We start from the raw sequence: 17,673 nt of genomic DNA on the forward strand, positions 1-17,673 counted from the left end.
TTTATTTGTTTATTTTCTATCATCCTCTGTATTGGCTGGCCCTTCTAGTTTATAGTCATTTGCAGATTTCATGAGCATAGGAGCTATTCTTTCATCCAAATCATTAATAAATATGCTAAAAATCACAGGGGAAACATCTCCAGAGTGCTCCATTAGAGATTCTGGCCACCTGGAAAATGAAACATTAACAGTTACATTTTGAGACCCACAATACAACCTATTTGGAATCCTATAACTGTTTCATTGTTTAATCCACATCTTTCCATCTTTTCTACAATAATAACACGACACCCTTTATAAAAGCTTTAAAGAAGTCAAGATGATCTCTACTCATAAGAATCCACTCATCTATGAGTTTAATAACCTCACAAAAAAAATTAAATTAGTCTGCCATGAATCACTCCTAATAAAATCATGTTGACTCTGCAATTCACTTTACATGCTAGATGTGGAGTTCTTAATTGTGTGACCATGAACTTATGCGTGTATATATGTATGTACATGTATACATAATACATGCACACATAAACATATATTCATAACTGTATTTCGATATAATGGGTTTTGTGGTAATCCTATTCATCTTATTTCATGCACTTAAAAGTACATTTAATATAAGAAAAAATGTCTATAGCCTTCATTAAAAGGTCAAAGAGGTCCATATTTGTTTTAATATTTATTTTTATTTTTAGTTTACAACAGACGGTTCTACATAATTTTGAGTTCCAGATTTTCTCCCCTCCCTCCCCCCTCCCTCCCCAAGATGGCATGGAATCTCATATAACTACCACAAATAAATTCGCATTGAATTAATTTATACACTAGTCAAGTTGTGGAGAAGAATTATGACCAAGGAATGAGTCATGAGAAAGAAGAAACAGAACCAAAACAAAACAAAACAAAAAAAACAACCCAAAAACAAAAACAAAAGAGAAGAGAAAAAGGCGAGCATGAAGTGTGCCTCAATTTGCATTCAAACTTCATAGTACTTTCTCTGGATGTAGATAGCATTCTCCATCGTAAGTCCTTTGGAGTTGTGCCTGCACCTTGTGTTGCTGAGAAAAGCGAAGTCTGTCAGGGTTGGTCCTCATGGAATCCATATATCTGTGGTTGTGTACAGTGTTCTCCTGGCTCTGCTCCGCTCACTCAGCATTATGTCATGTAGGTTTTTCCAGGTTGTTATGAAGTCTGTATCATCCCCATTTCTTATGGCGCAATAGTATTCCATTACCTTCATATACCACAGCTTGTTCAGCCATTCCCCAATTGATGGGCATCCCTTTGATTTCCACTTCTTGGCTACCACAAAAAGAGCCACTTGTACATATGGGTCCTTTTCCTGCTTGTATGATTTCTTTGGGATACAATCCTAGAAGTGGTATTGCTGGGTCAAAGGGTATGAACTTTCCTGTGGGCCTTTGGGCATAGTTCCAAATTACTCTCCAAAATGGCTGGATAAGCTCACAACTCCACCAGCAATGCAACAATGTTCTAATTTTCCCACATCCTATCCAGCATTTATCATTTTCCTGTTTTGTTATTTTAGCCAATCTGACCGGAGAGATGTGTTATCTAAGAGTTGTTTTGATTTGTATTTCTCTAATCAGTAGTGATCCGGAGCATTTTTTCATATGCCTATAGATATCTTTAATTTCTTCCTCTGAAAACTGCCTGTTCATATCCTTTGACCATTTCTCAATTGGGGAATGGATTGTATTCCTATATATTTGGCTCAGTTCCCTGTAAATTTTAGAAATGAGGCCTTTATCAGAGATACTAGTTGTAAAGATTTTCTCCCAATTTTCTGCTTCCCTCCTAATCTCTGTTGCATTGGCTTTTTTTTGTACAAAAACATTTCAATTTAACATAATCAAAATTATCCATTTTGCATTTTGTAATGCTATCTATCTCCTGTTGGGTCATGAATTCTTTTCTTTTCCATAAATCTGATAAGTAAACTATTCCTTGCTCTCCCAAATTACTTATAGTTTCAGCCTTCATTCCTAAATCATGAACCCATTTTGATTTTATTTTGGTATATGGTATAAGATATTGGTCTATGCCCAGTTTCTGCCCTACCATTTTCCAATTTTCCCAGCAGTTTTTGTGAAATAGTGAATTCTTAGCCTAGAAGCTTGCCTCTTTGGGTTTATCAGAGTGGATTGCTATAGTTGTTGACTTCTCCATCTTGTATTCCTATCCTATTCCACTGATCCACACCTCTGTTTCTTAGCCAGTACTAGGTAGTTTTGATGACTGCTGTTCTGTAGTACAGTTTAATATCTGGTATGGCTAGGCCACCTTCTCTAGCATTTCTTTTCATTAATACCCTAGATATTCTAGACCTCTTGTTTTTCCAGATGAATTTTGTTGTAATTTTGTCCAGCTCTGTAAAATAATTTTTTGGTAGTTCGATTGCTATGGCACTGAATAGATAGATTAATTTAGGCAAAATTGGCATTTTTATTATATTAGATCAGCCTAACCATGAGAAACTGATATTTTTCCATTTATTCAGATCCTACTTTATTCGTGTGAAAAGTGTTTCATAGTTATGTATATATAAGCCCTGGGTTTGTCTTGGCAAATAGACTCCCAAATATTTTATACTGTCTACAGTAACTTTGAATGGAATCTCTCTTTCTATCTCTTGCTGTTGGGCTTTGTCAGTAATGTATAGGAATGCTCAGGATTTATGTGGGTTTATTTTATATCCTTCAACTTTGCTAAAGTTGTTTATTATTTCAAGTAGTTTTTTACCTGATTCTCTAGGATTCTCTAAGTAAATCATCATATCATCTGCAAAGAGTGATAATTCAGCTTCTTTGTTGTCTATTCTAATTCCTTCAATTTCTTTTTCTTCTCTTAATGCTACAGCTAACGTTTCTAGTACCAAATTGAATAGTAGGGTTGATAATGGACATCCTTGTTTCACTCCTGATCTTATTGGGAATGCATCTAGCTTATCCCCATTACAAATAATGCTTGTTGATGGTTTTAGGTAGATGGCATTTATAATTTTAAGGAAGGTTCCATTTATTCCTATGCTTTCTAGTGTTTTTAATAGGAATGAGTGTTATATTTTGTCAAAGGCTTTCTCTGCATCTATTGAGATGATCATATGGTTTCTGCTAGTTTTGTTGTTGATATGGTCAATTATGCTAATAGTTTTCCTAATATTGAACCAGCCTTGAATTCCTGGAATAAATTCTACCTGGTCATAGTGTATTATTCTGTGATGAGTTGCTTCCAATATTTTTGCTAATATTTTATTTAAAATTTTTGCATCACAATTCATTAGGGAAATTGGTCTATAATTTTCTTTCTCTGTTTTGACTCTACCTGGTTTGGGTATTAGTACCATATTTGTGTCATAAAAACAATTTGGTAGGACTCCTTCTTCACCTATTTTCCCAAATGGTTTACAAAGTATTGGAATTAGTTGTTCTTTAAATGTTTGAAAGAATTCACATGTAAAACCATCTGGCCGTGGATATTTTTTCCTAGGCAGTTCATTGATGGCATGCTCAATTTCTTTTTATGACATGGGGTTATTTAGAAATTTTACTTCTTTTTCTGTTCACCTGGGTAGTTTATGTTTTTGTAGATATTCATCCATATCTCTGAGGTTGACAAATTTATGGGCATATAATTTGGCAAAATAATTCCTAATTATTGTTTTGATTTCCTCTTCATTAGAGGTGAGCTCATCCTTTTCATTTTTGATACTGGTAATTTGATTTTCTTCTTTCTTTTTTTTAATTAAATTGACCAAAGGTTTATCAATTCTATTGGTTTTTTCATAAATCAAGATCTTTGTTTTATTTATTAATTCAATAGTGTTCTTGCTTTCAATTTTATTAATCTCTCCTTTGATTTTCAGAATTTCTAATTTGGTATTTAATTGGGGATTTTCAATTTGCTCTTTTTCTTGCTTTTTCAGCTGTATGCCCAGATCATTTATTTTCTTTTTCCCTATTTTACTCATGTAAGCGTTTAGAGATATAAAACTTCCCCTAAGAACTGCTTTTGCTGCATCCCATAAGTTTTGGTATGTTGTTTCATTATTGTCATTCTCTTGAATGAAGTTATTAATTGTTTCTCTGATTTGTTCTTTGGCCCACTCATTCTTTAGAATTAGATTATTTAGTTTCTAATTAGTTTTTAGCTTATTTTTCCATGGTTCTTTATTAAAAATAATTCTTATTTCATCATGATCTGAAAAGAATGCTTCCTGGGGATTATGAGTCTAGAATTATAGCCTTCAGTTGCCTGAGGTGTGGGGGAGGGTTCTGGCTCCCTGACATCCCACTCCCTAGGGTTGCTGTCCAGCACTGTTGCTCTCCAGCAATGGTCTCAGCTGTTTTTTGTTTGAGCTGATGTCTGGCACTTCCCCTGGGTGAGCAAGATTACGTCTGGGTTACTGGTGTTGACCCCTGCTGACTCTGCCCCTCTGGGATTAATGAACTTCTACTATTTTACCCCTGAAGCCCCACTTCTTTCTCTTTTGTTCCAGCTTTCTTTTTTTTTCCCTGAGGAATTCTCTGGGTGGGGGGGGGATGAGGAGGGATTAGAGCCATTTACCTGGCCATTATTTCTCCCGGAAGCCACGTTTCATTCCTTCGGGCTGCAAGACTTAGGGCTCGGTGTTTACCGGCCGGTGGCATTGCTCTGCCTCTCCTCACTTCCACAGACTGCCATCATGTGTTGGGAGGCCTGGGGATCTCCACCGGTTTCGGGTGCCCAGCTTTCTCCCAGCCTGTCTCCCATGTGGATTTCCCGGCCAGCCGCTTCCGCCTTGGTCTGGAGCGGCTCCGCACCGAACACTCTCCGAGCCTACAGGTTCATGCCTCCGGCCTTTCAGACTCTCCCGGCTTGGAAATTTGCCCCACGCAGACTGCTCATGGTTTCTGACTCTCTCAAATCTGCTCAAATTCACTTTTTTATAGGAATCTGACAGACCTTGTGAGAAAGCTCCGGTAAGACGCTGCCTTCATGCGGCCATCTTGGCTCCGCCCCCCATATATTTTTAAAAGAAAAAAAAATGCTAAGAATCCTTGTTCCAGAAGTTTTCCAAACATCACATTATACTTTCCAGAATTTTTTGCAGGATTCATAGTTGGCTGGAAGCTGTTTTCTTCATTTTAAAAATCAGAATAACATAACCCTCTTTCTGTACAGTGGTGCTGCCCCCCCCCATTTTCCATATTTTTCCCCAAATATCACTAATAGTAGCTCAGAAAACAATCTGCCATTTCTTTCCAACTCCAAGAATGAAGAGCTCCTGGGTTAGAGCACTTGCAGTTATCCAGGGTAGCACAAGGCTCTCTTACTGTCTCCTTAATTATCTTTCATATTGAATCTCTATTCACCATTTTTGTTCTGTCCTTTCCAATAGAAAGGATGTTCTTTCTTGAGAAAACAGAAACCAAATTACAACTGAGAAATTCTGTGTTGTCCCTTTTGTCACTTATTAGCATCCCATCAAGCCTAAAGAAAGGTTCTATCATACCCATTTGCGGGAATAGAAAAGGATTTTAGTGGGGATGCCAATTTATTAAGAAAGAATAGTTGATTATAAAAATCATTGCTAGGCATTTAGTGTCGAGATGTAAGTATCCACAAGTAGTTTCAAGGAACAAGTATGTGAATGCTAAACATTATGGAGAGCAAAGTCAATTTCGGAGTGACTCGAGTGAAGACTGAGATGAGGATTTTTTTTTTCCAAATCATGAGGGTTGTTTATATTTTCCCATAGTAGGCTAATTTCCTTCTTGTAGAAGATGAGGGGCCTGAAACAGTTTCTCCCCTCACTACTTGTTTATAGAGAGAATTAAGACATTCCAAAGGAAAGAGAAGGAATGTTTTAAAATAATTATAAAAGTAGCAATAATGATAGCCACAAGAATAACAATGATAAACAGGTAGAGGAACAGAGACTCATCTCTCACAATGATAATGGAGAATGGAAGAATGGGATGCAGATGAGAGAGGGAGGGAAGTGAGCAGCTGTACAATTAAAGCAAAAAACAGATTTGAGGCTCTTCTGCAGGAGGGGAAAGCAGGGGCTCCAAAAGAGAAGAATTGTGCTATCATCACATGACTGACATAGTAGAACCAGAGAATGCCTCATATGAGATACCATCCAGTAATGGGAAGAGGAAAAAAAAGAACAGTAAAAATTCATGATTCCTTTATTAGTGGTACTGAGGCAGCTGTTTGTTTGTTTGTTTATTTATTTATTTAACTAATAACAATTGAGAGATGAGTTGTCTTCCTGGGAGATACACGTGCGCGCACACACACACACACACACACACACACACACACGCACACGGATATACAATATATAACAGAGAACTCCTTAAGCTTTATAAAAATGAACAACTATTTCTTTTGGTAATTCCTGTGGGAACAAATGAAGATACCAGAAAGGATGTACAAAGTGTTGCTCATTATGACATTTCAGGTAAGAAACTGGAGACCACAGATGGTGTTTTACTCACGTTTGCCTATTGAAGTTAAGGGATGCTGATGAGAAAAGAAAATCATTTGGGAAATGAACAGCTGGCTAAGAAGGTGATATCTGAGAATGGAATTTGGATTTACAATTTAAGATTGACAGTTTCCTGGCCAGAGATGGAGTATGACTAAGAGGATAAGAATACATTGCCAGGTATCTTGCAAATCTAATCAAAAGAGCTTTAAATTAAAAACAGCAGGGGAGGAAGAAGTTTTCTTATGTATATGCTCAGTGATAGAAGCTAGGACGGACAGCCACAAGGAAGAAAAATAGCATCTGACACATCCAGAAGTCAACAAGAGACAAAATCCAAAGAAAGAGACAATAGTAAAACCCATGACTGCAAACATATATCCACAAATGCATAACGTTTAAGCATCAAGGAAGAAAATATTAGTGTCCCTAAGACAAGTGTGAAAATGTGACCTAAGTATCACTGAGAATTAGTGGGATGAAACCTATGACTTGAGCATATGGATGGGCATATCTCACTGAACAGAAACAGGATAGATAAAAGGAGTTGGGGTAGTACTGAATATAAAGAATGTATAATCATTTGAGTGAATCCAAGAATGGGGCAGAGTAAGGGATGGAATGATGGATAATATTTGTGTAAAGTCAATGAAAGTAGAAAAAGTGATTCTCTCATCAGAGCCCACTGCATTCCACCAGAAGAGAAAGAGCAAAGCTATGGGAAGGTTGAGAAAGCAATGGTAAGCCTGGCACGTAGGCATGATACAATAGGGATGGAAAACTTCAATTCTCCAGATGTCTACTCAAACTCTCTGCCAAAAAGTTGCTAACATCTTGACTTGCTTGAGCCACACATGAAATATATGAAATACCCACATATCAGCCTTCACTCAGGTCACCAAGAAATTGCCTTTACTTTCCATAATGTTTAACATTCACAGACTTGTTTCAGGAAACTACTTGTGGATGTTTGCATCTCAACACTAAATACCTGGTTACGATTTTTTTTTATAGTTAATAAATTAACATCCCCACTAAAATCCTTTTCCATTGCCTCCAAGACTCTCTAGTTCAAGCACACTTCTTTTCCCTTGAGTCTTTAAGAGATATACTGCGGCCAAGATGGTGGCTGGAAAGCAGGGACTAGCGTGACTTCCCTGCTGAGTCCCTCCAAAAACCTATTAAAAAAATGGCTTGGAACCAATTCTAGAACTGCAGAATCCACAAAACAGCAGAGGGAAGCAGGGCTCCAGTCCAGGATAGCTTGGATGGTCTCTGGGTGAGGTCTATCCCACATGGAGCTGGGAGCTGGGAGCTGGGAATGGAGTGGAGCAGAGCCCAACCTGAGCGGTGCGGACCAACCAGACCAGGAGCCAGGCAGAGTGGGCCCTAGCGCACTGAATCAGTGAGCTGCGGCAGTTACCAGACTTCTCAACCCACAAACACGAAAGACAGCGGAGAAGGTTAATGGTAAAAATTGTGGGAGTGAAAGGAGTTTGCAGTTCGGCTTCCAGCCCCAGGGGCAGCGGAGGTGGGGCAGCTACAGCTGTTGTTGCTTCTGGCCCCAGGCCCACCTGGTGGGAGGAATTAAGTGGTGGATCAGAGCAGGAGTGCACAGCCTGCTGAAGATCTAAGCCCAGTCCGGGTTGGGGGTTCTAGGGGAAGGAGCAGTGCTGGTGTGGCAGAGCTGGCACATCCCCCCCAAACGTGGAACATAGAACTCTTTAGTATACAAGCAGTCATACCCCACTGAAAAACTCAAGGGTCAAGTTAGTTGGTTGGCAATATGGCCAGGCAGCGAAAACGCACCCAGATTCAGTCTCAGACATTGCATTCTTTCTTTGGTGACCAAGAAGACCAAAATATACAGACAGAAGTTAACAAAGTGCAAGAGCCTACAACAGAAACCTCCAAGAAAAACATGAACTAGTCCCAGGCCATGGAAGTGCTCAAAAAGGATTTGGAAAAGCAAGTTAGAGAAGTAGAGGGAAAATTGGGAAGAGAAATGAGAAGGATGCAAGAAAACCATGAAAAATAAGTCAATGACTTGCTAAAGGAGACCCAAAAAAAAATACTGAAAAATACACTGAAGAAAACAACACCTTAAAAAATAGACTAACTCAAATGGCAAAAGAGCTCCAAAAAGCCAATGAGGAGAAGAATGCCTGGAAAGGCAGACTTAGCCAAATGGAAAAGGAGGTCCAAAAAACCACTGAAGAAAATACTACTTTAAAAATTAGATTGGAGCAAGTGGAAGCTAGTGACTTTATGAGAAATCAAGATATTATAAAACAGAACCAAAGGAATGAAAAGATGGAAGACAATATGAAATATCTCATTGGAAAAACCACTGACCTGGAAAATAGATCCAGGAGAGATAATTTAAAAATTATTGGACTACCTGAAAGCCATGATCAAAACAAGAGCCTAGATATCATCTTTCAAGAAATTATCAAGGAGAACTGCCCTGATATTCTAGAGCCACAGGGCAAAATAGAAATTGAAAGAATCCATCGATCACCTTCTCAAATAGATCCCAAAAAGAAATCTCCCAGGAATATTGTCACCAAATTCCAGAGCTCTCAGATCAAGGAGAAAATACTGCAAGCAGCCAGACAGAAACAATTTGAGTATTGTGGAAACCCAATCAGAATAACCCAAGATCTGGCAGCTTCTACATTAAGAGATCGAAGGGATTGGAATATGATATTCCAAAGGTCAATGGAGCTAGGATTAAAACCAAGAATCACCTACCCAGCAAAACTGAGTATCATGCTCCAAGGCAAAATATGGATTTTTAATGAAATGGAGGACTTTCAAGCTTTCTCAGTGAAAAGACCAGAACTGAATAGAAAATTTGACTTTCAAACACAAGAATCAAGAGAAGCATGAAAAGGTAATCAAGAAAAAGAACAAGAAAAAGAAATTGCAAGGGACTTACTAAAGGTGAACTGTTTTGTTTACATTCCTACATGGAAAGATGATGTGTATGATTCATGAGACCTCAGTATTAGGGTAGCTGAAGGGAATATGCATATATATATATATATATATATATATATATATATATATATATATATATATATATATATATGTGTGTGTGTGTGTGTGGTGTGTGTGTGTGTGTGTGTGAATGTATGTATGTATGTATGTGCATATATATATATATATATATATATAGAGAGAGAGAGAGAGAGAGAGAGAGAGAGAGAGAGAGGGCACAGGGTGAGTTGAAGATGTAGGGAAGATATCTAAAAGAAATAAAATCAAAATAAGGGATGAGAGAGGAACATATTGAGAGAGGGAGATAGGGAGAGATAGAATGGGGTGGATTATCTCACATAAAGGTGGCAAGAAGAAGTAGTTCTGTGGGAGGAGGGGAGAGGGCAGGTGAAGGGGGAATGAGTGAATCTTGCTCTCATCAGATTTGGCCTGAGGAGGGAATACCATACACACCCAATTGGGTATCTTACCCCACAGGAAAGAAGAGGGAAGAAGATAAACAAGTGGGGGATGATGGAGGGGAAGGTAGATGGGGGTGGAGGTAATCAAAAACAAACACTTTCAAAAGGGGACAGGGTAAAGGGAGAAAACTCAATAAAGGGGGAGGGGTTGGGAAGGAGCAAAATATAGTTAGTCTTTCACAACATGAGTATTGTGGAAGTGTTATACATAATGATACACATGTGGCCTATGTTGAATTCCTTGACTTCTTGGGGAGGGTGGGTGGGAAGGGAGGAGGGGGGAGAATTTGGAGCTCAAAGTTTTTAAAAACAGACATTCAAAAACAAAAAATTTTTTTGCATGCAACTAGAAAATAAGATACACCGGCAATGGGGAGTAGAAATTTAGCTTGCCTACAAAAAAGGAAGGGAAAAGGGGATGGGAGGGGAGTGGGGTGACAGAAGGGAGGGCTGACTGGGTTACAGGGCAACCAGAATATACGCCATCTTGGAGTAGGGGGGAGGGTAAAAATGGGGAGAAAATTTGTAATTCAAACTCTTGTGAAAACCAATGCTGAAAACTAATTATGTTAAATAAATAAATTAAATTTAAAAAATAAAAAATAATAAAAAGAGAAGAAAAGCAAAAAAAAAGAGATGTAGAAGAAAAAATGGGGAAATAAATGAGAGTGATGCAAGAGAATTATGAAAAGAGTGGACACTTTAGAACAAGAAAACAGCTGCTTAAAAGGTAGAATTGGCCAAAAGGAAAAGGATGTATAAAGCTAACTAAGGAAAACAACTCCTGCAGAGTTAGAATCGGGCAAGTAGAAACTAATAGCTAATGACTCTATGAGACATCGAGAATCAAACACATTCACAAGAAGGAAAGATAGAAGAAAATGTATAATAATTCATTTGAAAAACAATTAACCTAGAAAATAGATCCAGGAGAGACAACGTTAGAATCACTGGACAACCTAAAGTCATAATCAAAAGGAGGATCTGGACAGCATCTTTCAAGAAATTATCAAAGAAAACTGGCCTGATATCTTAGAACCAGAGGGAAAAATAGGCATTGAAAGAATCCACCCATCACCTCCTGATATTCCAAAGTAAAAACTTGAAGGAACATTATGGTCAAATTTCAGGATTATCAAGTGAAGGCTTTTCAAGATCGGGGAGGGGAGAGAGGGAGAAAAATTAGAAGGCAACTCTTAGAAAAATACAAAAAAAAATATTAAATGTATTTTGAAAAAATAAATTGTAAACATTTTCAAAAAAACCCATGAAACACTACAAACCAGATCTTGATTTATGATTTTTCTTACTGTCTACATTTAAGAATGGTGATGGAGGAGGGGCAGAGCCAAAATGGTGGCCAGAAAGCAGGACGTGTGTGAGCTCCCCCCCAGGTGCCTCCAAACAGCTATAAAAATGGCTCTGAACAAATTCTAGACTTGCAGAACCCACGATATAACAGAGGGAAGCAGGGCCCCAGCCCAGAAAAGCCTGGATGGTCATGGGAAAGGGTCTGTCACTCGGAGCTGGGAGCTGAGCAGAGCAGAGCCCAGCATGGGCTGCACCAGGACCAACCAGACTGGTAGCCAGGTGGAACAGGCCCTAGCATCCTGAATCAGTGAGCTGTGGCAGTTAACAGACTTTTCAACCCCCAAACACCAAAGGCAACAGAGAAGGTTAGTGGGAAAAGCTGCTGGGAAAGTGAAAAGAGTTCTCGGTTTGGCCACAGCCCGGGGGCAGTGGAACTGAGGACAGAACTACAGCTGCATTTTCTTCCAGCCCCAGGCCCACCTGGTGGGAGGAATTAAGTGGAGGATCTGAGCAGAAGTGCAGAGCCTACTTAGATCTGAGTCGTGGTCTGGGTTTCTGGTTCTTGGGGGAGGAGGAGCACTGGTGTGGCAGAGTTTGCTGTGTAGAAATAGCTCTGAAAATAACAGCACAGCCCCTCAAGCTTCGGACAAAGTACTGCCTACTGTACAAGAAGTCACACCCCCACAGAAACCTCAAGGGTCAAGTAGTTGGTTGGGAACATGGCCATGCAGCGAAAATGGACTCAGATTCAGACTCAGACCTTGGAATCTTTCTTTGGTGACAAAGAAGACCAAAACATACAGCCAAAAGAAGTCAACAAAATCAAAGAGCCTGCATCCAAAGCCTCCAAGAAAAACATGAACTGGTCTCAGGCCATGGAAGAGCTCAAAAAGGATTTGCAAAAGTAAGTGAGAGAAGTAGAAGAAAATTTGGGAAGAGAAATTAGAGTGATGCGAGAAAACCATGAAAAACAAGTCAATGATTGCTAAAGGAGACCCAAAAAGTACTGCAGAAAATAACACCTTAAAAAATAGACTAACTCAAATGGCAAAAGAGCTCCAAAAAGCCAATGAGTATAAGAATGCCTTGAAAGGCAGAATTACCCAAATGGAAAAGGAGGTCCAAAAGACCACTGAAGAAAATACCACCTTAAAAATTAGATTGGAGCAAGTGGAAGCTAGTGACTTTATGAGAAATCAAGATATTATAAAACAGAACCAAAGGAATGAAAAAGTGGAAGACAATGTGAAATATCTCATTGGAAAAACCACTGACCTGGAAAATAGATCCAGGAGATATAATTTTAAAGTTATTGGACTACTCAAAAGCCATGATCAAAAAGAGAGCTTAGATATTATCTTTCAAGAAATTATCAAGGATTCATGTTGACTGACCTGAGTCTGTGAATCCTCCACTCTGGGGCCCATCCACACCCTCCCCATCTCAGCTTTTTCCCTTTTGAAAACACTAAGGATTATGTCCTTACATCAATTGTTACTAGAGCCAATCACCTGCCATGCTTGGAATAGAGATAGTACTCAGATTGCCCTTAGCCCTAGTAATCATGAAGTCCACATTTATAAATACAATGGGAACCACTGGGTGAAAGCTCATGAACTGAAGGAACATGACAGTCACATCACAGGTATTGACTGGGCTCCCAAGAGCAATCAAATTGTACCTTGTGGTGCAGATCATAATGCCTACATCTGGAGTCAGAAAGATGGCATCTGGACACCAACCCTGGTGATCCTGAGGATCAATCGTGCAGCCACCTTTGTGAAATGGTCTCCTCTAGAGAATAAAGTTGCTGTAGGTAGTGGAGCTCGACTGATTTCCATGTGCTACTTTGAGTTTGAAAATGACCTGTGGGTGAGCAAACACATAAAAAAGCCAATTCGTTCTACTGTCCTTAGTTTGGACTGGCACCCCAACAATATTTTGCTGGCTGCTGCATCTTGTGACTTCAAATGCAGTGTTTTTTCTGCCTACATTAAAGAAGTTGATGAAAAGCCAGCCAGTACTCCATGGGGTACCAAGATGCCTTTTGGTCAACTGATGTCAGAGTTTGGTGGTACTGGAAGTGCTGTTTGGGTCCATGGAGTTCGTTTCTCTGCCAGTGGAAATCACCTCACTTGGGTCAGCCATGATAGTACTGTATCAATTGCCGATGCCTCCAAAAACATGATGGTTTCACAGCTGAAAACAGAGTTCTTCGCACTCCTGAGTGTGTTGTTTGTCTCTGAGAATAGCATGGTGGCTGCTGTCCATGACTGCTGCCCAATGCTGTTTAATTATGATGATTGTGGCTCCTTGACATTCCAAAACAGAGAGTCCAATGCAACACGTCTGCCATGAAATGCTTCCACAACATTGACAAGAGAGCCACAACTGAAGATTGCAACACTGCTTTAGACATGCTACACCAAAACAGTATCACCCAAGTGTCTATTTATGAAGTGGACAAGCAAGACTGCCACTAATTTTGCACCACTGGCATTGATGGAGCAATGACAATTTGGGATTTCAGGACTTTAGAGTCTTCGATCCAGGGGCTATGAATCATGTGAAGCTGTATTTCCATTCTCTAGCATGACAGAACCTTGACAGAATGCAACTCCAACATTTGCATGAAGATGGGAAAGACCCTACTACAAGTCAAAACTGAGAAAATATAATTGCAGATGTTTTTTTTTTTTTCTGAATGTAATTGGTGAATGTATGGGGTTTAAAAAATCAGCATTGATGTCTTTTTGATTGGCTATTTCATTCTATTCTTGTCCAAAGCTGCTCTTTATGTAGTTTACCATGGGAAGTTGTCACACTAAATTAAAGGGGGATTTTATGTAAATTGCTTGGTAGAAAAATTTTTTAAAAATACAGGGAAAAATTATCAAGAAGAACTGCCCTGATATTCTAGAACTAGAGGGTAAAATAGAAATTGAAAGAATCCACCAATTGCCTCTTGAAAAAGATCCCACAAAGAAAACTCTTAGAAATGTTGTCACAAAATTCCAAAGTTTCCAGGTCAATGAGAAAATACTTCAAGTAGCCAGAAAGAAAAAATTTATATATTGTGGAAACACAATCAGAATAACACAAGATCCAGCAGCTTCTACCTTAAGGGACTGAAGGGCTTGGAATATGATATTCTCGAGGTCAGTGGAACTAGGATTAAAACCAACAATTACATACCTAGCAAAACTGAGTATCATGCTCCAAGGCAAAATAAGCATTTTCAATAAAATAAAGGACTTCCAAGTTTTCTCCATGAAAAGACCAGAGCTGAATAGAAAATTTGATTTTCAAATGCAAGAATCAAGAGAAGCATGAAAAGGTAAACAGCAAAGAAATCATAAGAAACTTACTAAAGTTGAACTGCTTTGTTTACATCCTTACATGGAAAGATGATTTGTATAATTCATGAGACCTCAAGATTAGGGTAGCTGAAGGGAGTGTGTATATATACATACATACATTCATATACACACACACACACACACACACACACACACACACACACAGAGGGCACAGAGTGAATTGAATATGAAGGGATGGTATCTAAAAAAATCAAATTAAGGGATGAGAGAGGAATATATTGAGAGAGGGAGAAAGGGAGAGATAGCATGGGATAAATTATCTCACATAAAAGTGGCAAGAAAAAGCAGTTCATTGGAAGGGAATGAGTGAAACTTGCTCTCATCAAATTTGACCTAAGGAGGGAAGAACATACACACTCAATTGGGTATCTTACCCCATAGGAAAGAAGGAGGAAGGAGATAAAAAGGGGGATGATAGAAGGGAGGGCAGATAGAGGGAAGAGGTAATCAAAAGCAAACACTTTTGAAAAGGGACATGGTCAAGGGAGAAAATTGTACAAAGGGGGATAGGACAGGAAGGAGCAACATATAGTTATTCTTTTGCAACATGAGTATTGTGGAAGGGTTTTGCATAATGATACACATATGGCCTATGTTGAATTGCTTGCCTTCTTAGGGGGGTGAAGAGGGAAGAGGGGAGAGAATTTGGAAGTTAAAGTCTTAAAAGCAGATGTTCAAAAAAAGTTTTTGTATGCAACTAGGAAGTAAGATATACAGGCAATGGGGCATAAAAATCTATCTTGCCCTACAAGAAAGTAAGGGAAAAGGGGATGGGCAAAAGTGCGGTGACAGAAGGGAAAGTTGACTGGGGAACAGTAAATAAGAATATATGCCATCTTGGAGTGAGGGGGAGGGTAGAAATGGGGAGAAAATTTGTAATTCAAGCTCTTGTGGAAATTAATGCTGAAAACTAGAAATAGTAAATAAATAAATAATGAATATAAAATAAAGAATGGTGATGGAGAAAAATGTTGATAATGCAAATTAAACTTAATAGTGTCATGAGTACACTCCTGCCTCCCTGAGAACCAGTTTTGAAATATTCCCCAGTACAGAACTTACCCCTGCTTACAGGGAGTGTACCTGCTGGGATATCCCAAAATATATAATGCATACTGTAATACTGCCTGTATGTAATACTACATTCTGCACACTACAATTTCCAAAGAATGTCCTAGAGGGGAGAAAAAACTATGTAAAGAGTACCTAAAAGTGGTGTAGCCACTAGGGAAGGATAGTGTAGGATGGATAGTGTACATAGAAAGTCATAAAGACAATGAGTGCTGCTATAAGGGAGTAAGTTGTAACAACCTTTCCATTAGTAGTGACATTATCATTTTATTGATCCTTATAGAACTGGAAAGTGCTGGGGGTTAGATAATGGGAAGGAAATGATTACTATGAGGAAATAGTTGGGAGTAAACTGAATCATGACAGGAGCCATCCTGGCCTAATTTAGAAAGCCATCTGAGCCTCTCAGGAATCAGAGCAGCAGAGTCCCAGCAGGAAATCTGGAGATGAAAAAGCTGAAGTCCCTCAGTGCTGTGATCAAGAAGGAAAGGTAGCTAGTAAGGGAATGGCTTATGAAGATAATGTTGGATCATCTCTAATGATCGGTTTTAGCATTACAGAATCTCAATTATGGGACCTCAATGGCCATTTGTTGAAATCTGTATCTGACCAAAAATCCCTCTCTGACACCCCAAAAAGTGGCCATCCTTTCTTTGATTGAAAAACTTCAGTAAGTGGGACCCCCCCCATCACCTCTTGAGCCCAACCATTCCTCTCTTGGATATGTCTGCATTTGGAGTGTGTGTGTGCTACGTGTGTGTGTGTGCTATGTGTGTGTGTGTGCTATGTGTGTGTGCATATGTGCACACAGACATTAAGCCTAAAATTCCATTTTTGAAAATTCAACCAAACACAAGTGTTTGGGGCCAATCAAAATTAATCTATTAGATCTTCAATGTGACAGACTTTCACATACTTAAAGAAAGCTTCTATGTTCCTCCTAGTATTTAATCTTCTCTTCCCCAGACTAAACATCCCAAGTTGTTTCAGGTCTCATACAGCAGGAACTCAAGTTCTCATTTTCTTGTGGATAACCTTATTAGGACACCCTCTGATGGCAGAAATTGAAAAGAAACTGAAAATCTTTTTGGTGAAGGTGAAAGAAGAGAGTATAAAAGCTGGCTTAAAGCTTAACATAAATAAAGAAAAAGAAAAACCTAAGTTCTTTGCAATTGGTCCCACCAATTCCAGGAAAATATAGAAGAAATGGAAGGAGCTTCCTTTTAGTTCTAGGAGCGACCTGCTTTGTGTTGAAATGGGCAAGTTCATGAAACCCAGGAAGGTGGTGCTGGTCCTGGCTGGACAGTGCTCCAGGTGCAAAGCCGTCATCATCAAGAATATTGATGATGGGACCTCGGATAGGCCTTACAGCCATGCCTTGGTGGCAGGTATCAACTGTTAGCCTTGAAAAGTGACTGCAGCAATGGGCAAAAAGAAGATTGCCAAGAGATCAAAAATCAAGTCCTTTATGAAAGCGTATAACTACAACCACCTCATGCCTACCAGATACTCTGTGGACATCCCGTTGGACAAAACTGTTGTCAACAAGGATGTTTTCTGTGACCCTGCACTAAAATGTAAGGCAAGGAGGGAGGCCAAGGTCAAGTTTGAGGAAAGATAAAAGGCAAAAACAAGTGGTTCTTCCAGAAGCTATGGTTTTAGAACTACTATGTTGGTCAGTGAATAAAATATTTACTAAAAATGAAAAAAATGGAAGCAGTGTCAGTTTTTATACTCTTGGGCTCCAAAACTCCTGCAAACAGTGACTGCAGCCATGAAATTAAAAAACACTTTCTCCTTGGAAAGAAAGCTTGGGCAAATCTGCACAGCACACTAAAAAGCAGGGACATTACCTTGCTGACCATGGTCCATATAGTCAAGGCTATGCTTTTGGTTGTGCAAGTTAAACTATAAGAAAAGCTGAGTGCTTTTCAATTGTGATGCTGGAGAA

At 39.0% G+C, this 17,673-nt stretch overlaps 2 pseudogenes; both read left to right on the forward strand.

The window, feature by feature from the left end:
- The first annotated feature begins 12,732 nt into the window (after positions 1–12,732).
- LOC118848685 lies at positions 12,733–13,841 on the forward strand (annotated as a pseudogene).
- A 3,136-nt stretch (positions 13,842–16,977) lies between these two features.
- LOC118848963 lies at positions 16,978–17,384 on the forward strand (annotated as a pseudogene).
- Positions 17,385–17,673: the final 289 nt, after the last annotated feature.

Source organism: Trichosurus vulpecula, chromosome 4, assembly GCF_011100635.1.
Source record: "Trichosurus vulpecula isolate mTriVul1 chromosome 4, mTriVul1.pri, whole genome shotgun sequence".
Taxonomy (NCBI): Eukaryota; Metazoa; Chordata; class Mammalia; order Diprotodontia; family Phalangeridae; genus Trichosurus; species Trichosurus vulpecula.